Source organism: Lonchura striata, chromosome 13 (assembly GCF_050655825.1).
Source record: "Lonchura striata isolate lonStrDom1 chromosome 13, ASM5065582v1, whole genome shotgun sequence".
NCBI lineage: Eukaryota > Metazoa > Chordata > Aves > Passeriformes > Estrildidae > Lonchura > Lonchura striata.
The window spans coordinates 7074445-7101993 of NC_140715.1; the positions used below are offsets into that span (position 1 = coordinate 7074445).

General features: G+C 40.2%; 1 protein-coding gene and 1 long non-coding RNA gene across 22 annotated transcripts in view; one reads left to right on the forward strand and one right to left on the reverse strand.

Annotated features, from left to right (window-relative positions):
* The window catches only part of TENM2 (teneurin transmembrane protein 2), a 1518527-nt gene that overhangs the window by 339520 nt on the left and 1151458 nt on the right, over nucleotides 1-27549 (reverse strand). The window lies entirely within an intron of this gene.
* Nucleotides 583-5908, forward strand: LOC146766161 (uncharacterized). The gene is made up of 3 exons (XR_014958235.1): nucleotides 583-3405; nucleotides 4080-4158; nucleotides 5118-5908. It is a non-coding gene; the product is annotated as an uncharacterized LOC146766161 (long non-coding RNA).

A 27549-nucleotide genomic window follows, 5' to 3' on the forward strand; every position in this document is an offset into this window, starting at 1 on the left:
TAAGAATTGATGTTTTTCTATCAATGTTTGCCTCCAGAATCTCACCAAAAACCATCACAGTAAGCTCTGGACAGATGGAATCCAGCTTTCATATCTTTATAGCAACACTTGCAAAACAACTGTTTAAACTTGCAAACCCTAACTTGTTGATAAATTTCTGATTGCTTCAGCATTTCACCTCTTATTTTTTGTCACCTGGGGACTGGGAATCCACTGACTTAAATAGAGATCCATTAAAATCAGATTCTCACAAACCTCCTTAAAAAGCTTTCATCATGTGAACTTAAAGTTACCATAAGGACAAAAATATTAATGAGAACAATGGGCTTTTAAATCTCTCTGTATGTGTATCAATGCACCACTTGCTGACCCAACACAGGAGCAGTTTGTGTGATGGATCAAGAATTCCTCCATGCTCTGCTGCTAAAGGGAGTCCAATGGATTCCTTACACTGTTTAAAAAGTCTCCTTTTTTATGGAAATTAACACCACCTGAAATTTTAGGGGGACAAAGATGAGGGAGAAACAGACATGCATGAGCTTAGTTATTGCATTTTTTTTTCCCAGAGTATTATTAGCAAATACTCTAAAGGAACTGCCTAACTACCTTTTGAAAAGAAAACAAGCAAAAATAAGTCCCAAGTGCTGTAAGAAGCTCCTCTGCTTAAGTTAAAATGAATAACAGGAACAATTAGGGGAGAAATCTTTCCTGTTTCCCATTCATTTTGTATTTTCTCACCCTAACTTGTAAATTGCTTTTCTCATGCAAGTCTTGATAAGAAGTTTCCACATCTCTTACAATGTATTAGATTATATCCATGACAACAACTTTCAGGAAATACAAACACATACATACATCTAGAAGTATTTATTCATTCTCACAGGCCGATCTACAAATTCACAATGGAATGAAATGGCTGCATTTGCATCCAAGGTCAACAAAACACTCGGAAAACATGCATGCAGCTTGTTTGTTTTCATGAAAGGCATAAGACTGTGTCATTAAAACCAAGCCTGAGCTTATACATTGAAGAAAATAAATTGTTTTCTATAAGAACTGACCTTGTGTTCAAACTGAAAGTGTTTGGACACTGAACTGCTTGACTCCTTATAGCTCCAGTGAGCAAGGCAAGTCATTCTCCTATGGAAGTTACTCTATAAATCAGCCACATTTCCATAAGACAGGCAAGGCTTTGATGAACATGAATGAGAAAACTCTATTTTACTGCTGTTAAATGTGCTTCCACTTAAGCTTCCTCAAGCAGTACTGCAGGAGCACACCAGCACCACACCATTACAAAATAACTACACACAGAAATGTACTAGCAATGCCATTTTTGTGCAGAGATATAAATAGCTGATTTCCCAGACCTTTTCTTACACTTTCACCATTACAGAGAAAATAACTAAACCAGAGCTTTCCCCTCAATCTTACCCGAGGAAGCCAAGTTTAAGTTTAATCACAGAAAACCTCGATACCATACTTGTCTACTCTGCTAGAAATCTGGATTGTTCTCTGTCCACATGCAAACACATCCTCAGTGACCTCAAACTTCTGGAGGAACAGATCAATTTTAGAATATTCACCACACTGCTGTGTTTCAGTGATCTGAATCCAGCCCCATCCCCTACAACCCTCTCAGGAAAACTCAGGGTCTTTGAGAACAGGGGGCACCACACAGGATGTGATGGGAAACAAAGCAGCAAATGACTGGGAAAGCACCACACCTACCCCAGGGACTCCTGGCCAGAAACACTCATTGACTGGAAGTCCTTTAGAGTGGAAGGAAAAGCTCTGGTTATGCAGAAGGACCAATGACCACTTTATCTTAGCAGTGGATAGAGCGCCCTTCTCTGTTTTACATCTAGCAAAGACTTGCTTTGCCAATTATCTAGTTGGGTGACACAAACACAACATTAATTTTTACAGCCTTTTGGTTTTGTTTCTTCTGTTTTAGGCCTGAAGACAGACTGTCTCTGAGAGCATCTATTTTTTTTTTCCCAGTTACATCTGTTGGTTTAATAAAACGTAGTGCCTTCATCTCCCAAAACCCTGTTTCAATAATACCTTTGGATCTCTAACACCACAAGCACTATAAAATTATAAGGGCACGGTGTGGCCCTTCATCTCTCCCCAGCCTCCATTCCCTAGAAAGGATCTGTTCACTGCTCAGAAGGAATACAGGAGGAGCACAAGGGCCAGAAGGAAGGCAGAGCATACAAGAAAATCCCTTGTGTCTTGTATTGCCTAAATTTAACTTCCCAGCACCCAATTTACAATGAAAAATGCAGTTGGTGTGGTGAAAGAAGCATCAGGATCAGACATAATTTTAGTGGTGAGAGGCACAAAATAAAGACCTTGCACAAGCCTAAACTACTACATCCTGGCAGGGTGAAGAAAAACTGTGATGCTATTGCTGGTATGAATAATAAAACCACTTAAATGCTGCTTTTTGAGCATAACTGAATACATGTGATAGCATCATTATAAATTAAAACTGTTTATGACCTCCATTTGGTCCAAACAGTACAACCTTACTCACTATATGCATGGTTGAACAAATTGATCTACAACTGCCTGAGTTACATGATAGAAGGGATAGCCAAGTGTTCTGAAAAGGAAACAAAAAGAAAACCCCAGCAAAAGCAGCTTGTAATGACTCATGCAGATTTCTTAATGGCTACTGAAAATAATCTTTGATTCCTATCATTGTCAACTCAGTAAGTGATAATAATTATTACCTAAGTTATTATTTTATTTACATAGCTAATTTCTAGTTTTCTCTATTCCATAAAAATAAGTGTTAATATGTTTTGAAACCAATCATTTCATGAATGAATGGAAATCAGTATTTCTATAAATTCTGCTAAAGTACTAAAATAGGAGATAATCAGTATGTTCTTGACTATTTGGGTACAAAATTTTCAAAGGACATGTAATTCCACCCCACCCTTGTATTTATTTGTAAAATCATAGAGGAATACGCATTAAAAAGGCATTTCAAGAGTCAGACTTCTGTGGCACCAACTTGTTGTCTGCTTCCTACATTTCCACTTAGAATTTTTCTCCAACTACAGTCACACACTGAGGTCTTTCAAGAATCCTCAGTACCTCAAACAATTCCTGAAGCAGCTCCCACAGAAGATTTACATTTTTTAAACCAGCAGTAAACCGATTACTTTCATCTGTGTCTAAACAGCAGCCAGTTCAGGTGAACCTCCTGTGCCTCAATTAGCATTAGGGATGGGATAAATAATTTACCTGTAAGGTTCAGGTGTGCCTAAATTCTTCCTTCCACAGGCTGAGGGCCCCTCCATGCTCTGTAGGCACGTTCTGCTTGCAAAGACAAAGGCTGGCTTCCAGGAGAGCGCTGTGAGGCTCCTAAAGCATGTTCCTCACAACTAGGTAATTGAAGTTCTCTACATGAAATACAAATCTACGCTGAGACAACAGAGCACACAGCTTCACTGAGTGCACAATTTATGTCAGACCACAGGGCAACACACTTAGAAACTGAACAAAGCCTAGTTTTACTGCCCAGTCCCCTGAATTAATATGCAACATTCATACCTTAAGTATACCCTTGAGCACTCTCTGAGCCACAGCTTTGAAGATGTGTTGGTTTCCTATGCACTAACTTGACCTATATTCAGGCTGACTTCTATTCTGAGATTATTTCTGCTGTGAATTCAATTCCAGCCTCTATAGACACTGCTTTGCTACACCTATGATACAGATGGCAAAAACCAGAAGGATGTCAACAAATTAGAAGGCCACTGCTGTCATTGCCTAACAACTGGGGTAATCAAAAAAACTCTTCTTTTTTTGTGAGCTGATCTTGACACAAGCACATTTCCTTGAAAATGTGGAAGCACAGAACCAAATATATAAACCTTTTGAAATTGTTTGCTTTTATGTCAGGATCCAAAGACCTGCTGCCCTGCTGGAGCCAAGTTTTATCTGTGCTATGAGCCAAGGATGCCAAAAAACTACAAGAGATGACCAAAAAATGGAGGCAAAGAGTAACTTTTTATTTTCAGAATGAATATTTTTATTAATGAATAACTTTTGATTTCCAGAGTAAAGTTGCAAGATGAAAACAGAAAAATGTCTCTTTAATACAGGATACCAGAGAGGAAGTGAAAAACAGCAACAAAGGTCTTACATTTTTCAAACTTGCTCCTGTTTACTTGTGTCCTGATCTACTATTTTTGTACCAGAACTCCACATTTAGACTATATTTACAGCACAGAGGTCTTACAGGATCAAGTCTACACCCTATTAGTTACACCTGATGATTCATTAACTGCTTAAAGTTGTTTCATGTAATGATCAAGGGCACTTGTATAACAGAACCTAAAATTCCACTTATCTATAAACCAAAACCTACTCACTGTAGGAGTCAAGAGTTTCTTTTATTAAACACTTTCATGCTGCACCTAGACTCTGACTCAAGCCAATGAGCTGATAAAAAAAATGGGAGAGAGGTTCAGGGAAGTTTGGTTTACTGCCCATCTTTTTTGGTACAGCACATGGAGGAAAATTCCACCAACAAGGGTTGACACGGCATAAAAAGCACCCTTAATTTGGTATTTCCTCAGCTCTCATCAGACACAGGATACTGGTTTTGGCAAACCCCTGGTATGAACCACAACAGCTGCTCCTGCCTTTATCCCTGTCATACCCTTAAGAAAGTGCACAGTGAAACAAAAGGAAATTGGTAGATTGGTAAATGTGAAGTGCTGATCAGAATATTGAGAACAGCAAGAGCCTGACATGATTGACCCTTGAGAACTTTAAGATATAGTATTTTAAGTAAATTGTTTAAAAATAACAGAAATGTTAAAAAAACCTTATGCATATTAAAAATGCTATAAAAAGTCAGTATGACATTATATTACAGATGATTAAAATGTAAAAAAATATTTAAATGCATATTTTAGATCTGGCTTCATGATAATTGTTTCACAGTTCTGAAACACAACCAGATCAGAATATAAATAGCTAAATATGTCTTTTTAGATCTATTCATTCTCTTAAAATTATCAATAATAAGTAATGTACTATATTTAAGAGTGATCCCAATTTAATAATATCATTCTTTTTTTTCTCCCTAGATTTTTTTTCTTAAGAATATACAGACTTTGATTCCATGGAAACTCAATTGAGACTGTGCCACATCTTTCATACAGCTGACTAAGAGCATGGGTGAACTATCTGGCTGTTATTTGAAATGTTCTTCAACTTTATGAAGACAGACTCATTAAAGCAAAAGCTTTCCCACAAACAGTTTCTGACAAAGTGAAAAAGTAATTAACACAAAAAGAAGAGAGAACTATTTTTACTTTTACTATTTTTCACCCAGCCAGTTTATTATAGGCATTGTCATTTTTGACGTGCTCTCTTCTGTGACAATCACGGATGCAATTCAAAACTTTACTTATCAGCCAACGCTCTTTTACAATTACCTCACCCTTACTTATGAAATCTGGGATGATATGGTACAACTTCATGTTCTGAATACCTAAAAAAAAAAACTCTGGAAGCTGCCAGGAATAGATATTAACTACAATATATAACATGACAGAGTCACCACGTACACTTCCCAGAAAGTGCTTGTCTTAATGAACACCAAAAGCACAACAATGAAGGGGTATAATTTTGTTAAAAAAAAACAAAAACAAAAGAACATAAAACCACAACAATCCCAAACACACAGAAAACCCAAACAACAAAGCAGACAGACAATCTTACCGTGTTCAAATTGTCTAATAACCTCCATTTCCTCTTTTCCTGAACCTCTTGTTTGTTTTTTTTTCCTCTCAATTTTCTCCATTTAAACTGTGCTTGTTGAACTCAATGGAGAAACACTAGGATCCCTGATGAAATTCTCTATAACCTTATTCATTATAGATTTTTCTGCTGATTAAGGTTTCAAAGTAACTATAATAATGTAAAGCAATACCATGCTGCTGCTGTTTTGGGGGTATTTAGCATAAAGGATATGAGTGAAGCCAGACAAAGCATAAATCATAAAGCATAATATTAGCATTCTGTTGCCCTTATCTCTACTATAGCACCTAGTTTTTGTTTCAACTAACAGGTTTGCTCTAAGCCAAATTCACAGACTATTAATTGTCATCAACTAATACACATTCATGACAAAGAAACAAAATGTGTGAAGCAGCACATAGTACTGTGAATTTTATTTTCTCAACGCTTCTCACTGTGTTAAGAATTAGCTAAACCCATTGCAACATCATAAGTAATGTCTGATGCAAGGCCTAAATAGTTCCAACACATCTTCTGGTATCCACTGGCATAGAAATATTTCTTTATGCTTATCAAGGGATCCTTTAAGAACAGTGAAAGGATGTTATTAAATATTTTCAACACCTGCTGATGCATAAATTCCAAGATAAAGCAGCCTTGCATTTCTGAAGGCTCACACCACCCGACATAACTCTGGCTGCAATAGTGACCCCGATGCATTTGGGCTGCACAGACCAGCTCTGGGGCAGCCCAGGTGCTGGGGGTGCTGGAAAGTGCCCACACCTGTGGCCTCCCTCAGCTGCCCCAGTGACTGCCATCACCTGCACTGCAGGGACACCTGGGCAGGGAGATCACAGCCCTTCCCCACTGCCCAGGCGTGTCCATCAGGAGGCTGCAGGCAGCCCCTGCCTCCCCTCAGACCTTGGCCAGGCACAGAGGCACGGTACCTGTAGGGCAGGTCCCTGCAGTACCACCTCCAGGGCTTTGTCTGAAGGTCTCAAAGCAGCTCACAGAATTAGCCAAACACCCAAGCACGGTGCTGTGTCACGCTCTGAGAAATCTCTTCTTACCGAGATGACTGCTCAGAGGTACCCACACTGACACACCTCTGCCAGAAGGGTCAGCAGGGAGCCTGAGCCTGCCAAACCAGAGCTGCAGTCCTCCCTGACCCTGTAACACAGCTACACGTTTTGTTATGAGGTGCTACATTTACTAAAACAGCAAGTAAGGAGGATGCAACTGCTCGAGCTATTCAGCTACAAACACAGTGCATTGCCTCAGAACCACTGAAACTGAGTTAGACACTCAGCTGGACAGGCAGCATCCCACCGAGGGATGGGAGGCTGGGGCTTTCACATCGGGACGTTTGTCCTAATGCAGCACTCGCTTAAGAAAGGCTCCTTGCAGCCTGAACCGCTGAAAGGTGCACGGGACACAGGCACCCAGTCCCAATGCTCCCTCTCTCCCTGTCCGGCCCAGCTGCTGTCCAGGGAGAAAAGTGAGGAGAAGACGGAAATTCCGAGTTGGGTTCTGGCTGTGGGCTTTTTTTATTATTTTTATTTTTATTTTTTTTGATAATCACCGAGTGGTTTGGGTTGGAAGGGACCTTAAAGATCATCTGATTTCAATCCCCCTCCCGTGGGCAGGCGCACACCTTCCAGTTAAAGAGGTTTTTGTTGGTTTGGTTGGGCAACAACAAACCACCTTTTGGGCAAACAAACGACATTTTACATGAGCCCAAGCTGAACGCTTTCTGTTGGTTTTGTTGGGGAAAGGGAAGGATCGCTGTTGCTGCTCCCCTTTTCCCCTGAAGCTCGGCCCCAGCAGCTGCCCGAGCACCCGGCTCCCGCAGCCGTGCCCCGCTGAGCCTCGGCCGGAGCGGAGCCGCTCCCGCTGCCTGCCCTGCCTCGCTCCATCTCCTCCCGGCACCGTCCGGCCGCCGAACGGCCCGGGGGGAGCGGGTGCTGCCCACAGAGCTGCGGGCGGGACGGGGGATGCCAGGGGCGGAGGATGCCAGGGGCGGGGGATGTCAGGGACGGGGGATGCCAGGGACGGGGGGGATGCTCAGGGACGAGGGGATGCCAGGGGGCGAGGGGATTGAGGGACGGGGGATGCGAAGGACAGGGGGATGCCAGGGACAGGGGATGCGCGGGGCGGGGGATGCCAGGGACAAGGGGATGCCAGGGACAGGGGATGCGCGGGGCGGGGGATGCCAGGGACAGGGGGATGCCAGGGACAGGGGATGCGCGGGGCGGGGGATGCCAGGGACAAGGGGATGCCAGGGACAGGGGATGCGCGGGGCGGGGGATGCGCGGGGCGGGGGATGCCAGGGACGAGGGGATTGAGGAACAGGGGATGCGAGGGACAGGGGGATGCCAGGGACAGGGGGATGCCAGGGACAGGGGGATGCGCGGGGCGGGGGATGCGCGGGCGCTGCCCCCGCACGGACGAACCGCGCCTGGGGGCTCGGGACAGCACCTGCACGGCGGGGCACGGTCAGGGCTCCCTGCCCGGGGCTCCGGCACACGGCTCCTCTTTGGAACAGGGGAGACGGCCGTGCTGGGCCGGAGCAGCGGCGCGGCAGAGCCCGTGAGCGCCGGGGCTCCGCTGCGCTGCGGGCAGCGCCGGCCCCGCGGCCGGAGGGGCAGCGCAGAGCGGCGGGCGGGACACACGGCAGGACTGACAGCGCCCCGCACAGCCACGGCTCCGCCGGAGCCGAGCAGGGATCCTCCGGAGCAGAGCAGGCATCCTCCGGAGCGGAGCAGAGCAGGGATCCTCCGGAAAGCAGCTGCGGCGGCCATGTGCGCTGAATACCTGAGCAGCCCGGCTGGGCTGCCGATCAAAAACAGATGCCAAAGGGCCAACACTAATGGCAAGTCTGTCTCGCCACAGTCATCAGCATGACAAGGCTGGTGCTGTAGGTGCCTGGAGAAACAGATCTTTTATTTTCTCAGAGACCCAGGTATAAAGTATGGGCTTAGCTCATGCATAAAACCCAAAATGAGCACAGCTGATGGCTGCTAGTAATGTGAACAATTAAGGACTTTAGTTTTCACTTCAGATTAACAATTTTAAACACAGGATTCCAGTGAATTTTTAGCTACACTGCTGCTAAATGAAAAAAAAAAAAAAATAAGCCACCTTTTACATGAGCCCTAGCTGAACATTTTAAGCTTTAATCAAATAAAACCTTATTAAAATTTACTTGTCCCATTAGCAACTTGGTTATAATTCAGGAAGACCAAAAAAGCCATTAAAAAGCACACAAAAAAAGAGTAGGAAACTGAACAACAGAGGGAGACAGGGACATGCAGAATCAGTACATATTCCAAAGGACAATATGCAAACATGGAAATACTAGAAAGACCACATACAAAATGTGACTGTTTCAATCTGAAAGCAAATCAGTAGCTGGGAATCTTAACTCAGCCAGTTCCTCTGTGGCCTCAAAGTATATCAAACTCATCTCCCCAGCTGCATCCTTCACACTTTGGCACACAAATTTCCCTGAACTCAAACATGCCCTACTGTCCCTGCCACACTGCTGGGCCACAAAGGGCAGGAGGGAGTGATCTCTGTACCTGTGCAAAGAGACATTCCCATAGCAGTGCCTACACCTTCCTAGCAAATTTATACTCCAGATAGAAAAATAATTATTTAAAAAGCCAACAAAAACAAACAAACAAACAAAACAACCCCCCCCCAAAAAAAAAAACCCAAAAAGACAAAAACCAACCAAACAAAAAAACCCAAAAAACCAAACCAAAACAAACAGAAAAGCCCAAAAGCAAAGAACTCTTCTTGGAAAAGGCAGAGATGAGAGCCCTGAGTGACCCTGCCCCTCTCAGTCTGTCTGCACAGGTGACAGATGCTTCCTCCTCCCATCCCCACACTCACCAAGGGAAGAGAGGTTGCATCTATTTCAGTTATTAAGTGGGTAATGACTCCATATGCTGTCCTGCAGCCAAGCAACAAATAAAAATCATAATGTCCAGGCCAAATAACTTCCTTGGAATCTAGACACATTACTGTGCATAATTCCCTTCTTAATGGTTATAAACAGACCAGAGCAATATACAAAAATAACATTCTACACAGAAGCATGATTATAATCAGCTATGTATGACATTTCTGTGCCATTTGGGTTAACTTTCAACAGCATTCTAACAGAGCTTGTAATTTTTCAGGTAATATCTTGCTTCAGTAATTCTATTTCAAAGTAGAAAACAACACCTAAGGTTACAACTACTAATAGAGTTATACAGAAGCCATCCTAAATTCCCCAAAAATATTTTTTTATTTGCAGTAGGGATCACTGAAAAAACACAGGGCTAGTACTGACAACTTATTTCTTCTCTGATGTCTAGAAAATAGAATGTAAACAATATATTTTTTATTGTTCAGACAAGTTACATTGAACTCCTGGGAGTCAGTGTTTTAAAGCATGCAAAATCCATGGCTGAAACAGAGCCTTGGAGATCAAATCACATCTCAGTTTGAGATTCATTGCTGGGTCTTGGGAAAGACAATTATCTTTGATGTGGTCAATTTTTTCAGTTTATATAATGGTGGTAATGATATCTCGCAGGACTCATTTAAGGGTTTAATAACTAATGCTTGCACTAAATTTTCAAGTTGCTAATTATGATTATTTAGCTAAGTGTTAACCTAATGCATATGTAAGAAAACAACATTAATGTATTCCCAAAGATGATTATGCTCATAATTATTATTAATGCCACATGGACAAATGCAATTGTTCCTCGCCCACCCAGGTGTGAGGTGTGTGTGACACACCTGGCAGGAAAAGCAGGGCAACTCAGAGGTCACAACATGTGGAAATTATGCTGCAACAGGAAATGCTGGAAGGAAAATATGCTTACAAGCCCAAGTTTAGAGTCAACCTCCATCATTCAGACTTCACTGGGAGTGGCTGGCTCGGCTGTCAGGAAGGGCAGAGCTGGGAGGTTGAGGAGAAAGCAGCAGCAGAGCCGGCCAAGGAAAAGGCTGCAGCAGTGCTGACCCAGAGGAAGGAGAGAATGCAGCAGGAGTCACAGTGAGAATGAGAGAGAGATCTGGGGAAACAATGCCATTGCCAGTTTTCTCAGCTAACTCAGAAAACACTGGGAAAAACTGCACTTGGTGCAGTCCTCCTCAAAATAGAGCAAGTTTTATTCCAGCAAATATGAATACATTAGGGAAGAGAATAATTGAGAAGACTTTAGAAGGCTTCAGGAAAAGAAAAATCCTGTAAACAAGATTGAGCAACAAGTCTTTGAAAGAATCCTTTTGTTCCCAGCACAATGCTCCCAAAATCTGCTTCTTCAGAACAGTATTCATTTAAGAAAAAGAAAAAAGAAGAGAGAGATAAAGGGAAAGCCAAGAACACATTTTAAGGCAAAAGCACTTAAAAACCATTTTCTTACTCTTCAGATTTTTTGTACCTAAGCCTGGAGGTACATTGTTCACACACTGTAACACTGGAGGTTCTCAGGCTCTGCTGCCTGCATGGCTTTTACTGGGCCACCAAAACCCCTCCACTGCCTGGCCTGCCAGGCAGGGCTGACATGGGCTCAATCCCACACTGGGAAACCCCCCCACCACCCATTTCCCAGAGGAGTTTTTAGAAAACTCCCCTCTGTCTTTGGCCAGGGTGCACCCCCTGCAGAGGAGGGAGGAAGGGCAGAGGAAGGCACAGTGAGGCTGAGGAGGGGAGGATGGAGAAGCCAGGGTGGCAGCAGGGTAAGCTGGAGGCTCTGAGCGACCCTTCCCTCCCAGGGGACTGACTGGCACGGTGGGGTACTCAGGATCAACTTGCCATTGATTAGCTTTGGGTGTGTCAGATCAGAAGGAAGCTGCAGCAAAGGAAGGATTTCCCTAGCAAACAAAAGGGACTGCTCTTAGCATATCAAATAAAAGCACAGGTTTCATTTTATTAAGCAGTGTAGGAAGAACCCAAGCTGTTCATACCTTCCATTCCTGCTCCTGTAGTGGGACTTGAAGTACAGCCCTGAGGATGTAATGATTATTGTCACCTCTACTAAGGATTATTGCCAATCTACCTCTGCCCAGAAAAGCCAAGGCTCATGCTTCAGATTGTCACAGTCTGACCAAAAATATCAACACATGAAAGTATTCATATATTTAAAGTATAAAGACAGAATAGCAACAATGAAGAAAATCAGAGTTCTAGTTTCTAGACCACTGGCTTTAGAAATCAAACATGAATTAACATTGGTACATTCCTCCTGTGTCTCTGAGCAAAGCTGCTTCTCTGTCAGGCCTTCCTTGAAATACTCAGCTGGGTACACACAAACTTGTGTGGATCTCAAAGCTCTGAAATGCCTAAAGGTCTCACTAACTCCCTGAAGGGAGTAGAGATCAGGTCCCTGCAGCCAGAAGGGCTCTGACACAAGGCTGGAGTTGCCTGTTCCATCAGACAGCCTGCCCGTGCCCTGCTACAGAGCTGGGGCAGGAGGAGGGAGAGGAAAGGGGAAACGGAGCAGGCGTGAGAGAACAGAGGGTTCTCCCTGGAGATGCCCAGTTGGTCAGATGGGGCTTTTTATTCCCACATGCCAAAGTCCTAAAATGCTACAAGCCCCCTGAAGTCCACAGGGGTCTAGCAATGTACAATAGTTTATAATGTAATCTTTAAAATTTGCATTTTTTTCTGGTACTAGAATCCATTTACCTCATGAAAAGGAAGTCTATTGGAGTAAACTTGTTTCTAAAATCCTCCAAAACCTCTAAACCAGTTTCTGCACCTTTAAGACACACAGCATATTTTCCAAGCTAAAAATAAAATAACAAGCTTTTAAAAATCCCCCATAATCATAATTAACATTGATGTATTTTGGCCTCAGTCAGTTGTAAAAAGCACAACTCACTGTAAAGTGAACTACAATCAAAAATATTCATGGCATTCCACATCTCAAAATTAGATGACAAATCTAAGACAGAAGTGACATTTAAGTGAATGATTTTCATAGTCTATGTCCCCATATGTTCTCCACGTTCAAATGCTGCCTCTGAAAACACCACAGTGACACCTGAGCCCACAGAGCTCCTTCTGGGGGAATGGGCACTTTTGTGCTAATAACTAATGAAATGCAGGCACTTATTGCAATATTTTATATTCTCTGCACGTGTCACAGTCGAGCTGGCCACGATACACAGAGTGCCACCACACAATGTCAGAAAGCTTCAGCCCATACACAGTAACACCACGCACATCAGAAGGCTTCAGGTGTCTGCCCGTACAGAGTAACATCAGATCACATCAGAAGGCTTCAAGCACATGCTCTCTTTGTCCTTCAGCCCAACTTTTATCCCCCCATGTTGCAGTGCCCCGTGTGCCTCTGCTCCCTTTGGTGGCTGCTCAGTGTCCCTGGGCACTCCATGGCTCCTTGCTGTCAGTGCTGTCACCTGCTGCTCACAGCTGTGACACTGGGGATGAGGCTGGGCCAGCCCCATCCCAATCACCTCAAACTCTGTGCCTGCATTTACACAATTCTCTTCCTGCCTTCAGCCTAAATCCAAACTAAACCATGAATGAACAACGCAAGGTGCTCCCTGAAGGGCTGTAGTGGTGTGGGTGACGCATTTCTCATCTCCCTAGGGCTGAAGTATATCACATCCTCAGAACTTCCAATCTTACCCCTCTGCAAAGCTGCTGACTATTCCCAGAGCACATTAGCTCACATTCACACAGGCTTTATGTGCCATGGGACTGAAAAAAGCAAAACAAATCCCCATTTTTCCAGCATACACAAATCAAAACCTGAGTAGAAGAAATGTATACAAATGAATTCTGAAATAAATAATTTAAACAGCTTTAATGTTGGACTTCTAGTGTGCCTATCTTCCAGAAAATACTGATGCATGCAGTCAGTTGAGGTTTCACTGATTTGGAGGCAGCAGACCCATTGACTTCAATGAGGCCAGGATTTCATTGTGAATTGAATCTGGAAAAATCTCAGTGCTATTCTTGCAGGATAGGGCAGGGCACATGGTTACATGACTGAAAGTGACACATAAAAGCAGCCCCAGAATGTCACCAAGACACACAAGCCGTAGTTTGATTAATGAGAACCCTGTACAATGCAGTGCTATATATTGCATTAAAGGCTTTTTGGTTCTGGTCATTATTAGGACCTGTTATTACAGGGTTTTATTAAAATTATGCATAATTGTAATTGCTAATGTGTTATTATATCCTCCTCTACATGAGAAGTAATGAATAGCTTAAATTAAGGAAGGAAACAAACCTGTAGGTGAATGCAGGCTTGTTCCCACTGTGATTTATTGCAGGATGTACTTACCATCCTAAGGACTGCTCTAAGACAAAAAGGCAGGGCAACATTTTCTAAGGTTTCTTTACCAAAATTGGCTTTATTTTTTATTTGAAACTGAAATTATAAAGTGATCCAACAGGTTAGGAAGTATAAAGTTCTGCCTTTTTTTATTTCAATTTTAAAAGTTAATCATTTAAGCCTGTGCATCTTCCAGTAGTTCACAGGTAGTGCAGAGCTGGGGAAGCTGCAGCATAGGTGCAGCTTACTCAACCTTATGCTGCTTTCCTTAAGTAACCCATTATAGGAAGAAAATAAATATCTTGTGACAGATTGTTTTGACAGCTAAAAAACATTTAAATTTTTGAATGCATTTGACTGAAAGGCAAAAATGTTAGATAGATGTTAATTTAACAGATGTCTAGTTTTGCATCATCAGCCTGAAACAGGCAATTTCTAGCAAGTCTCCTTGCTGCATCACAACATGAAATCCTATGAATTCCATAAGGATATGCCTTTCACAAACTTCAAATGAACCATGCTCATTGAAAAGGAAGTAAAATTGTTGTAAGAAGATGGTACCACCTGGCTGTACCTCAGATCAAGCAAACAAACACATCCAGGGATAACCAAAACAATATATTATCATTACATTATAGTCTGGAATAAGGGAGCTTTATTTGAGGCTGTATGTTAAAAGCATTCATTTACATGAGAGAAATAAATAACGTGTCTCCTAAAACCCAAATAAATTCCTGCAAATCTAATTATCCTATGGATAAATATGAACCATGGATTTTTTTTATGTTCTGCATGTCTTAAATACAAATCTTTGTATGCTGAGTATACGATCATACTCCATATATCCTTTAATTGTGGCTCTGTATTGATTGTAGAAGAAATGAATTACAGATTAACTAAAGCTGGTGCTGCTGGCACAGTCAGCTACAGTCTTAGAAAGCTTTGGGATTCAGTCACCATCAAACCCCTTTTGGTGCTTTCAGGACTTCAGTGGGTTATAGGCATAAGTTTTACACAGAGAGAATTTCTCCTCCAAACAGCCCCACACACTTGGCTATATTCATTTGGGATCTTAAAAGCTGTAAAAACTGTTCTGTAAATTTCTGTATCAAATTTGCACACAGTATTCTGCTCTTACTTTACAGAAAAGGAAATAGAAAATAAAGAGATTTAATTACATGGGAGATTGAGAACTCCTCACAGCTGATTTACAAATGATCCTTACCTTCAAATTGACGAGCTGGAAACTCTGCTGCTGAAATGGAATGTGTGTTTGCTAATGCCACCTGATCTCCAAATAATGAGGATCTGTGGTATTTACCTGCTTAATAGGAATATTATGAGACAAATCTAATTCATTTAAGGGTACTTAAAATCACACTTTCTGATTTATATGCTTATACAAATTGCATTTACCTGCTTTAGTTGTGATCTACATATCATGGCAAGCCAAGGCATTTCTGCAATTGGTTCCAGACTTAAAATCTGTGCTTTTGAAAAGGGCAAACATGCTTCTCCAGTGACAACATTCATCTGCTCCAGTTTCCTTATCAAGTTTATCACCTTCAATAAGTAGACACCTGTTATTCCATGACACCAACTCAGTTTTAACTCTTTCTCAAAGAAGCATTTGGGTTGGATCAAAAGATCCAGTTTTTTCCTAATTTAGAATATGTCCCTTTTTATTTATTTATTTATTTATTTTTACTAAGATATAACACTGCAACACATAATTTCCACAAGCTGAATAACCTTAATAACACCTCCATGAATTCTGGAAGACAAAATGTTTTACACTGAAGTTTCTTTTTTCTTTAACATACACCGAGTACAAAAAATCTAAGTACATTCAGATTATTCAAAACCAACTTTCTCAAGAATCCAACCCAAAAAGTTAAGGAATGATGACGTTTCTTTCTCTGGTGAAGCCATGCCCTGAAGTGACTTAAATAAAGGCTTTTAAATTTATGGAAATGCTTCCACAGGGTAATTTCATGTAACAGAAAAAGGTTAAACCCACAAGGTTAACATAATCTAAGAAATATAGTAAATAAAGATCCCAAAAGAATGGTTTTGCTTTAACTGTCTTAACTATATTACTACATCAAGCACAAACATTGCATTTTAGTATATCTTTACAATAAGAGAAATGTTAAATAAAATGAGATTTTTTTCACAAGCAGTAAATCATCATGTGATATCAAGAATCTGTTTATGATTCATATTTACGATCTGGTCACTGTTGCTTTATAAATACATCTTTGATTTTTGACCTTGCTAATTAGGCTTTGTGCAAGTACAATCAACTGCTCAAGACAGATGTTAAACACCTGAAAATATTCCATAAATTGATGTTTACAAGCCTGATTCTATCTGCTTGACATAATAGAAATCTTACAAATACTTAAAAAACATTACTAATTAAGGTATTCTTTATCATTATTTTTGTTTTGCCCAGCACTACAATTCCAGAATTTTCACTATTTTGCTTCTTATTCTGCTACATGAAGTCCATAAAGACCAATAAGTCTGGATAAATGGAGCACACCTCACACTGACTTAAAAAAAGAAAAAAGTGTTTAAAATGAAATAACACCCCCTTGCTCTGGACTGACACAAACTAAAAAAATGGCACAAAGGAGTGGATCCACTGCAGGCATTTCAGAGAACCTTTGAAGAGAGGGTAAGAACAGTGCCTGAGTATCCCTGTGACCCATGGAGGGTTTGCTCTTGCATTTTCTTTAACATGTCAACTCCTTGGAAGGGCAGCAGGAATAAAGCCTACAGGTGTTGAGTTATAAATTAGGACACTCAAATTGGCAGAGAGGTGATTAGCTCAGTCTTTGAGGAAAGAAGAAAGCCAGAATCTGCATCATTCCTGCTCCAGCTGGTTCTTCTTTCATGGCTCAGTGGAATTTTAACATGGACATTCTCCAAAAGTTACATGACAAAATTCTTGTCCTGACAAAACATGCCCTGGCAAACGTGAGGAAGAAAGAAAATAAAATACTCCTCCCATGTTTAAAGAGACATAAAAATAAACCCTACAACCTAACAAGAAAATTACTATTCAATGGAAGAAAATCTTCACATGTTGAATTTTTCCAGCATCTAATAAATTTAAACGAAACATATATTAAAAAAAATCAAAATGCTAAAAGCATTATGTATTCTGTTTTATAGCAATTCTTGACCTACTACAACCTTAAAACAAGGAAAAACCTTTAAAGCAAGACTTTTTTTTTACCTAAACCCAGCAGTATATGCTTTAATATTTTATTAAGACTCTCATTTCTGGTACAGATAATATGGTAGTGAGGAACAGAAAAGCAGGCTGAGGTTTGGAAAAGAAGGTTGTGTTCTCAAATTTGCTTCAAGTAATTTGCCTGCCTCTTCCTTAATGTTCTCATCTGTAACTGAGGCTGGTGGCAGTAACCTTTCCCAGGGAAACACTTTGCAATTCCAGGCTGCGTGTCAGGGCTGAGCATCACCACTGTAAACAGTGCTAGGAATTAGAAAAGTCGCAATGTATGCCATTAGGCAAACTATTTGAGCAGCATTCTGATGATGAAAAAAATGTGCTGATATGCCCCCTTAAGTTCCAAGGAACATCAGCAGACCATACCAGTGTAAATCAGTCCATTTCCAATAATGCTGTTAAGCCACACATGGAAGCTTCTATAAAACACACTCATTTTTCCATTTTCACAGATTCAATGCACAGGAATACCATCTCTTTCATTTCCAGAGGTCTCTTTCAAAATTTTATTTTTCTGCCCTCAACATTTCTATTAAGTCCTCACACAGTAATCGAAGCACTGGTTGTCACACTTCATTTTTATTCACGTTTAAAAATTTCAGTAGTACTCAGTAGCCCAAGCTTAGGAACTCACAGTGACTTTAAAAGAAGCTAAGACAGGAACCAACAAAAGGTAAAAAAACCCCTGTAATTAAGAATCAACTGGGACTGAGTCTGGGGAATAAATACTTTGCTCAGTAAAATGATGGGTAAGACTTTTAAAAAGCTGACACTTGATCACTTGATAGTGATAGTCACTTCTCTTGTATTGTTGACCAACTGGTGACTTTATTAATAAATTTGAGATATAGATGTTAAACCTATACAGATCTGGCTGCCTGAATAGAAGAAAAATTAAGTACATCCAACCTTTATGCTGTTTATTTACATCTGTTTTCCATTTGGCTCCTTCAACCAAATAGACTATTCTATTTCTCTAATATTTAGGAACCAGGTTCTGGAGAGTATGACAATCTGATACTGTGCAAATATTGCATCATTAGGAGGAAACATTCTGCTGAGGACAGTTGAAACTTCAGGAGAAGCCATTTCTGCTGAAATGGAAATCAATTTAGTGGAGATGAATTGCTTTTTCTCCATCTAAAAGCTACAGTTAGAACCCACATTATCTTTAAAATTAAACTGATAGTAAAAAGTTATTGAAAAATGTTTATGAATATGAATGAGAATGCACCCAGATTCCATAGACAGAATTTTCAGGAAGTTGAACAAAAAAGGGTTGTGCTATCAAATTCGGCAGAATCAAAAAAGACTAATTCTTCAATCCTCCAGCATTTTTCAATATTTTGTTGCATATTTAAACAGTATCTAAATATTTTATCATTAATATTATTTTCATACATTTCCTACAGTCTGTCTACTTTCAAAATCAGGCTCCTGCATGTATTATTTTATAGTGAACTTAGAAGTGTTGCTAAAACCAGATGTGAAAAATATTTGGTTTTATTTCCTCCTTCACATTCATAATTTTGATGCTGACAGAAGCACAATGCTCTGTACTGAACACTCTGTTTCTAGCTAAGATGTATTTATCCTCTGTGTGACAAAATAACTACTAAGGTAGATTCTGTTCATATAGAATTTATGTCTCTCATAACAGGAAATGCAAAATAAAACTCACATAACTTAATAATTAATATTCATAACAAGAAACTTATCACCATGACACACTTGAGCTATAAAACTTAAAAACAGTAGAATTCCAAGAGCATTTTGATTATTCCTTCCTTGGCTGCACTCTGTGTTCCACTCATTTGGGGTATACACAGTTATCTGTTCTGTAAAGAGGAACACTACAGATAGTCTTTCACCTGGAAAGCAGAATCAAATCAAATTAATATTATATTCTATTTGGTCTATTGAATTTATCAGCATCTCCAGAAGTTTCAAAATACCTAAATTTTAATTTTTCTGGATCTTGCCTCACTCTTTATGAATGCATTCATTTTCCCACCCCCAATTATTGGAGCTGAATTTTGCTTTTTATTTCTAATTCACACAGTTCAGAGAAAAATAAAAGTTAAAGTTACTGTACCTCAACAAATGTACCTAAAGTGGCAGTACTTTTGCATGCATGAAAGCTCAAAGCCTCAACAACTCCCATGAGCGATTACTCTTCTAACACTAATTAGATATTTGCTAATTAGTGTCTGATGTGTGAAATGAAAAACATTTTGAAGCTGAAATGGATAGGGTCTATAAAGATAGCAGCGCTATCCCAATTCCCTTTTTTCTGTTATCATATTTCATAAATATTAATAAGATCACATGATACTACCCCTTCTATAAAATTATCTTTTTGAAAGCAGTCTATTGTTTGGTATAATAGGGCTGTGTCAATATTTTGCAGTAGCTGTAAAGCACTCAATGAAGGGAAGTGTTTTCTCTCAATGTTGAAGAGATGTCACATTTCATGCATCATCTTTATGCTGCGTTAACTGGGCCCTCTTTTTAGTAGTTTATCTTCAATGCACTGAAACTAAGAATGCAAAACTTTATTGAGTAATCCTTTACATTTCTGAATAATTTACTAAACTTATCTCATTTCAAATATATCCCAAATAAAATACAAATTATAGAACAGCTTTTTTTTAAGCAGATGCTGAGAACATCAAATTAGTGCCTCTGATAATCATTTACAGGAAAGGTTTTGGAATGCTAGAATAGCTAAAATAGAGTAATGTCCTGAAAAGTAATTCTAAATTTGTATTAGAGGTGTTTGAACAATATCTGCCTGTGATCGTGCACAGAAAACTGTTCCAAACTGCCAGGGCAAATTACCTTTGTTATTTAATGATACAAAACTATTTACCTATCAGAATATTAAGGTCTAAGAAAAAAAATTCAAAGGAAAAAAAAATCATTAAGGTGAATAATTCCCGATGAGGAAGTGAATTCCAAATAGGAATACTGAAGCACTGCTCACCTGTAGTAGTGGGCACATCACACCTGGTATTGAATCACAGGATTTGCACCAACATTTTAAATAGTAGCTGAGCATGAATTGACAAAGGTGACATTGAAACAAAATAATGACGAGATTCTCACTTTCCCCAGGCTGACATTTTGTGATTCTAATAACACCCATCAAGGTGATTAAAACGGTAATAAAAGGCAAGTTCTGAGAAAAAGAATAAAACAGACACAGGCAAGATAATACGTGACAAGTGAAGCTACAATTTTGCATTTCACTTTTTTCAATGAAAATTCTTCATTTCAGATTGAAGTTAGGCAGTTCATCAGTCCCAAAGGTGTTTCTGAAATAGAAACCGCCTTTTCTACCAATACACTGTGCTTTTCATTTTTCATGTACTCAACAGAATAAGCTCTTCAATATCTATTTATCCTGAGACAGTAATTTACACTTCACATTAGCTTGATACTTTTATCTAACTTCAGATAATTAAAGCATCACAGTATGCTTCACACTGAAGTTCAGGGGCAAATTCTGATTTCATTTAAATTTTGTTTGTTTGCTGATGTAAACATATTAACATCAGCTACAATGACTATACCTTCTTCCTTAAATTACTGTTCCCTCCTTGACAAACATTATGTGTTAGCTTCTATCACATACTGACATATTTTGCCTTTTATAACCCTAAAGATCACTGTGCTAACAGGCAGCTACAGGGATACAAAGTCCTGATTAAAGCTGTGTCCAAGTGGTCCATGGAGGTGGACAGAAGCCTGGGAGAGACAATAACTGCTTTCCTGGGGTTACAGAGAGCAGCAAGCACCAAGACAGATGTATGTGACATGATACAGTACATCCATATTTCAGTGGGGATTTTTGGTGCACCAAGAGTTTCAGGGTTCTTATTACACACTCCCTTACACATGGCAAACCTTCCCCAGCCTTGCCTCATTCTCCTTTCCAGTCCATGACAGAAGTGACAGCAGTCACCAAAAGCAGCTCCACTGTAAAAAGCACCAAGTTCTGTCCTTGGATGATAAGTGCAGTCACTGTTCTTGTAGAGTCAAGGCTTGTTTGGCTGGGCAGCAAAGGGTTTGCACTCAGCTGCCAATTAACACGAGCTAAAATGCTTGTAAATGATTAAACTTTACATTTCTGAGTCCTGTACATATTAATCTATTCATGCTCTGCTGACACTGTGAAGTAAAAAAGAATCACAATATATTTGTCTCTTTGATCTGTAAAATAAATGACTGGTTGGAGTTAAATGTCTCAAATACAGTATTTATGGTGCATCTACTAAGGAGAAAAAAGGCAAGAAATTTTAAGTACTTGGACAAATGGATAAGTTGTTAGGAACAAAAACACTGTAATAGTCACTGAACTTGAACAAGTTGATGTGTTCAGAGATGTAGAAGTGATTCTGAGAATGGGTAAAATCCAGTTTTTAACTGCTTTGTATACGATGAAGATTGTTCCAACAAAACACAGAAACTAACTGTGGTTCCAACACATTACTTCGAAAACTGAAATGAATCACTGGGCATTTTGAAGCAGAACAAACTACCTGAAAATGCCCGTGCTGGCTTATTTCTGATGAAGGTTTTGCCAGTACTTGCAGAGTTCAGCCAGGTCATGCAGCAGCCTCGGTGAGAAGCCGTGGCAGCCACACGTGCAGGCTGGGGTAAGCACAGGTTGCTGTTTCCTGCAGAATTCATTGTGGTCCCAAAAAATTTGATCCTATCTCATCCCTAAAATGCGCTCATGGATGGAGTAAGAGCAGCTGCTGTCCTAAAGCTGTCTGTAAGAAACATTTTTACCAGGGATGATCAAGGAACAAACCAGACTTTCCTTCTGAGAGCTACTTTTACTTATGCAAAAATAGGAGAAGTCTTGGAAGGACAGGAATATATCTATTTTCAGAGAACATGTAGCTCAAGCAACAAGCCTTCTTTTTTTTAATAGGCAACTTCAAAGAGAACCTACATCATTTATGCGTGGCATACTAATAATCTGCACCTTTGTGTTCCTCTGTTTTACACTGGTCTTACAAACTGTTAAGGATATTTCATTAATATATTAAAAATATTTAATACTCAGTATCTAATTCTCTTAATTTCAACTGCTTTCTTGACACTCTTAAAGCACAAATGTATGGAATTGCAGTGTAGGGCTAATCAGCCTCACTGTATGGCTTAAAAAAATCCACTAATTAAAGTGAATCTTTCATAAGAGTAGTTTTCTGAGCCATCATCTCTATGCTTAGGAAAAGGCTTGTCTGCAGCAGCTCACCAATTTCTGTGCTATTTCTGCTGTTTCCTTGCAATATACTGAATTAACTGAATCTCTAGAAAGGCAAACTTCTTGTGCTTTGTCTATTTAACAGGGAAGAAGATACATAGAGAACATAGAGAAAATAAGAGAAGAAAAAAATGCCTTTCTTAAAATAAAAACAAATTTTTAAAACAGTTTCTGTTATGACTAAACATTTCTTCATTTAAATGTCTAAAGAAAGTAATAGCTTAAATTCTAAGATAATGAAACTCACTTTCTGTGAAAATGAAATGGCATTATATTGTGTAAATAAATGATTGTTTCTGCATTTTCTCTCTCTTTCACTAACTGAAATTTGACATTTGTTGCAAAAGTTTAATTACTGATTTTTTTATCAAAATAAAAAATGGAGAAGAATTTGTCAGAATACTGATTTTATACACCTGTCAAGAATAACAGCAGGTATTAAAAGTATTTAATAGCTTGGATTCATGTAGCTACAGATCTTTCCACACCTTGGTGAAAGGCCTGAAAACCCAATTGCATTTTCATGCTCTCTTAATGTTTCCTGGCACATGGAACCTGCTATTTTTTATCAAATGAATTTTAGTCTTTCACACAATTCCACTGTACCTTGGAACTGTTCAAGTTTTTACATTCTCTTTTTTTTTTTTTCAAGTATTTCCAAGTGCATAAGCTTTTATTCTGAGAATGAAAGTCTTGCATGACTGAAACTTAATGAGCTGAACATTCTGCTTTAATGTTCCTCCTAATGGATCAAATGGAGGATGTGTTAAAAAACAAACAAACAAAAAACAAGCAAAAAAAAGTCAGAAAGTTTATGCTCAGGAAAGCAAATGTGTGTGCCCCGTCATGGTGCAGCTGTTTCTGAGCCTGCCCTCACAGAGTTTAACTCTGTGCACCTTGAGTCTGCTCCATCCTCTCACACTCATGGCAAGGTCAGTGGTAGGAACTACTCTGGAGAAAGAGAAACCCTGATTAAAGTCACATACATATCATGGAATCCCAGCATGGCTTGGGTTGGAAGGGTCCTTAAACCTCATCATGAAAGACTTCCCTGAAGTATTTTTTTTAACAGTGCTTCTTTAGACATATGTTTTCCTTCTGTTCTTTAATCACAGTTAGCCTTTCCAAACAAAATCTATATGGATTTTGAACATAAGTAATTAAAATAATACATTCTGGTTTTGTCTCCCTGTCTTACAGAAGCATAAGATAATTTAGATCATTGTTTTTTGTTAAAGCTCACTGTTTCACTGGGGAACAGGAGACCTGAACTCCACGTTAGCAAGTCTTAGGGTAAAAGAGAAAGACAACCAAATGTAAAGTCAAGAATTTATTGTTAATGTAACATAGCAGGCTAATCATAAAATTACTGTTAGGCCACATGCAGCTGTTACAGAAAAAGAAGGAAAGGGAGAGAGGAGAAAGCCATTACATAAAAAGTCTGAATAAATAAAAAACTAATGCAAGTAATAAATTTTAAGTTGTTGCATACACTATTGAGCACTTCACCCTCTGCCACAGTCCACTGTCCCAGGCTGCTCCAAGCCCCAAGCCTGGCCTTGGGCACTTCAGGGATCCAGGGGCAGCCACAGCTGCTCTGGGCACCCTGTGCCAGGGTCTGCCCACCCTCACAGGAAGGAATTCCTTTTTAAAATCTAATCTAAATAAAAACTATAAACTAAAAATCCTTGTGCTGCCAAAAATAGCTCTCCAAGACTTCATTTTTTCCCCTTAATAATTTACATCTTATATGTATATATATATTTTTTTTAATTGTTACCTAGTCCATTGCCATGGGACTAACAGAAAGAAAGCTTGACTGGTCACACTGAACTTTAGACCTCACAGTAAAATTCCCATGGGCAATGAGTTGCTTAACAAAGAGTGGCCCCTCAAGCAGCAGTGCCAACATGGCTCTAGACACTGCTACCAATGATGCACAGCAGTTCTGGCAGCACCAGGATTGTAAAATGCAGCTGTAATGACATACTTCTTCTCCTAACATGATTGATTTTTCTTTTGTAACTTCAAGGTGATAGATTTTGAAAGAGTCACTCTGGTGATCAATAGCAATTTTTCACAGCATTTTTGCGATTTCAAACTTCCTTATCCTTTACTGTTTTTACATTCAGGGCACCCAAAGGATTAATGTCAGTCTCCATTCAGAAATTATTTGAGTTTAAGAAAACATATGCTTTCACTGTCTATCTCTTTGAAAATCTCACACAGTTGAATTCCATGGAACTGTGAGACTGTTCTGTCCTGTCATGCTCAGGTGGATGACTATAAGCCCCTCATCAGTATAAATAAGTGCACATGGGGAGGACAGAAGCAGTGGGAAATTCTGTGGGAAGCAGACAGCAGAGCTCCTGCTGACCTGTTTGGGTAGAAGAGGCTCTGGCAGTGTTTGTGAGGTAGCAGGCTCCATGCTACCAAACAGCCTGTGCCTCTGGCCATACCAGTCTTGTCCTGTCTCGCTGGAGCTTTGCTTTCAGCTCCAATAATGACTTTGTTTAATAACCAAGTGCTATTCTAAGTCTAATTGGCATTACTGGTCCTCAGCTTTGTATAGTCACATGAAATAACAACAATTTTTAAAGATAATGTAATGATAAGTGGTCAGTCTGGGCAGAATTCTGTGTTTCTGACCCTACTGTGATGCTGCAGAGAGAGGGCACAGGGTGACATGGGCAACACCAGCACTGTGAAGGGTCCAGGCCTGGGAGGGGCAGAACAGTTTTTATGGGTAAGGAGGAAAACAGTGAATGCTCTGTGCCACACAGGAGAGACTGACCAGACAGCAAATGCAGAGGTTACACAGAGCTGCAGACCTGAGGAGAAGGAGCAAGGTGCAAGAATACATCAGAAACTCTATGGGAGCCCCAAAGATTCCCAATGTGAGGAGGATGAAAAGCCCCCAACAGCAGCATCGTGCTTTGCCAGATGAGGAGAAAGATGAGCCCTTGCCAGCAGTGCCATACCCCTCCTGCAACAGGAATGGCTCACCAAAATCTTCCTCCAGGCTGAAATCCACAGCCCTGGCACCCAGGGGCAGTGGGAGTGCAGCATAACATGAGAAAGGAAGGGGTAGGTGCTCAGTAGTGTATGCAACAACTTTAAATTTATTACTTGCATGAGTTTTTTATTTATTCAGACTTTTTGTGTAATGGCTTTCTCCTCTCTCCCTTTCCTTCTTTTTCTGTAACAGCTGCATGTGGCCTAACAGTAATTTTATGATTAGCCTGCTATGTTACATTAACAATAAATTCTTGACTTTACATTTGGTTGTCTTTCTCTTTTACCCTAAGACTTGCTAACGTGGAGTTCAGGTCTCCTGTTCCCCAGTGAAACAGTGAGCTTTAACAAAAAACAATGATCTAAATTATCTTATGCTTCTGTAAGACAGGGAGACAAAACCAGAATGTATTATTTTAATTACTCATGTTCAAAATCCATATAGATTTTGTTTGGAAAGGCTAACTGTGATTAAAGAACAGAAGGAAAACATATGTCTAAAGAAGCACTGTTAAAAAAATACTTCAGGGAAGTCTTTCATTGCACAAACCTCCCTAAATTCAGGAGCTATTTAGCTGGATATCTGCACACAACCATCAGGAAAAAAATGCCTGAGTCACTCCAAATGAGTGCGAGTTGGCAGGTGTGCAGAGCTCAGCACTGTCTCTCTTGCCAAGTGTCATGCTTCATACAGAAGACTCACGCATCAGGTGTCCATGTCACACTTTTATTTCACTCTGCATAAATCTCACACAGAGAAATCTTGACAAGGTTTGTTTTATGCCAACACAGTACTCCATAAGCATTTCTCTGATAGGGACTGGGAAGACCAAGAGCTGGCAGCTGGATCAGCTTAGGTGAAGTTTTGATTCCTGCATCAGAAGTTATCCAGCAAACTGTTGTGCCAGCCACTGCTGGAGCCTGAGCACTCACCCAGGAGCATGTGTGTGATGTCCTCAGAGCTTCCCCTGCCCCTGCACTCACAGCCATGCTCTGCTGCACTGGCAAATCTAATACACAGTGACCTTGCTTGTACTCCTGCTTTTAGGCTCTGGAGAAAACTTATTTGTTTTTGTCAAATGAGTGATATAATGAAACCTGTCATGTGGTAAACCACATTCAAACAGATTTTAGTGTGTCATGTGACTAGTATTTTATGTTTTATTCTGTTTATTGGTTTAAGTTCACTCTTATACAACACTCACATGTTTTGTTTAATTATCTCTATATTTCATTCTATTTTGTCACATCTGATTAAGCTCTATTTGAAACTCTTACTTTGCATTAGCACATTGGCTCTATTCCTATCTGTTTTGAGCTACGTGGATAAATCATGTGCTTGGAGCAGTGCCTCAGTAATCAAATTGTCTGCTGAGAGTGCAGTTCCATGCTGTAATTTTTGCTAGTGCTGAACCCAGTGTAAACAGATCCTGGCCTCCTCCTCTCATACCCACTCATCCCTGCCTGGCCTGCCAGCTCTCCCCTGCTCAAACATAACTGCAAACACAGGGGCTGAGGAGCTGCCTTAGGGGAACTGCTCCAATCTGAAAAAACCCAAAACAAATGAAAAAAACCCAAAACCAAACAAAATGCCCTCTCAAAAAAACCCCCAAAACAAACAACAACAACAAAAAAACCCACAACAACAAAAAAAAAACCCAAAAACAACAACCAAAACCCCCCCCCCCCCAAAAAACCCCAAACAAATACAAAGAAAACCCAAACTATGCCATTTATAAACTGATGTGGAAACTCCACCTGTGTAATTTCACCTGCACAACTCCAGGAACTGTCATGGGAGGAGGAGGGAGAAGAGGGGTGTGAGCTGAGCAGGGAGGTCTTGCACCAGCCTTGCTGGAATTGATCATCCTGCAGACCTCTGCTGGCAGGGAAGGGAGGTGATGGGCCTCAAC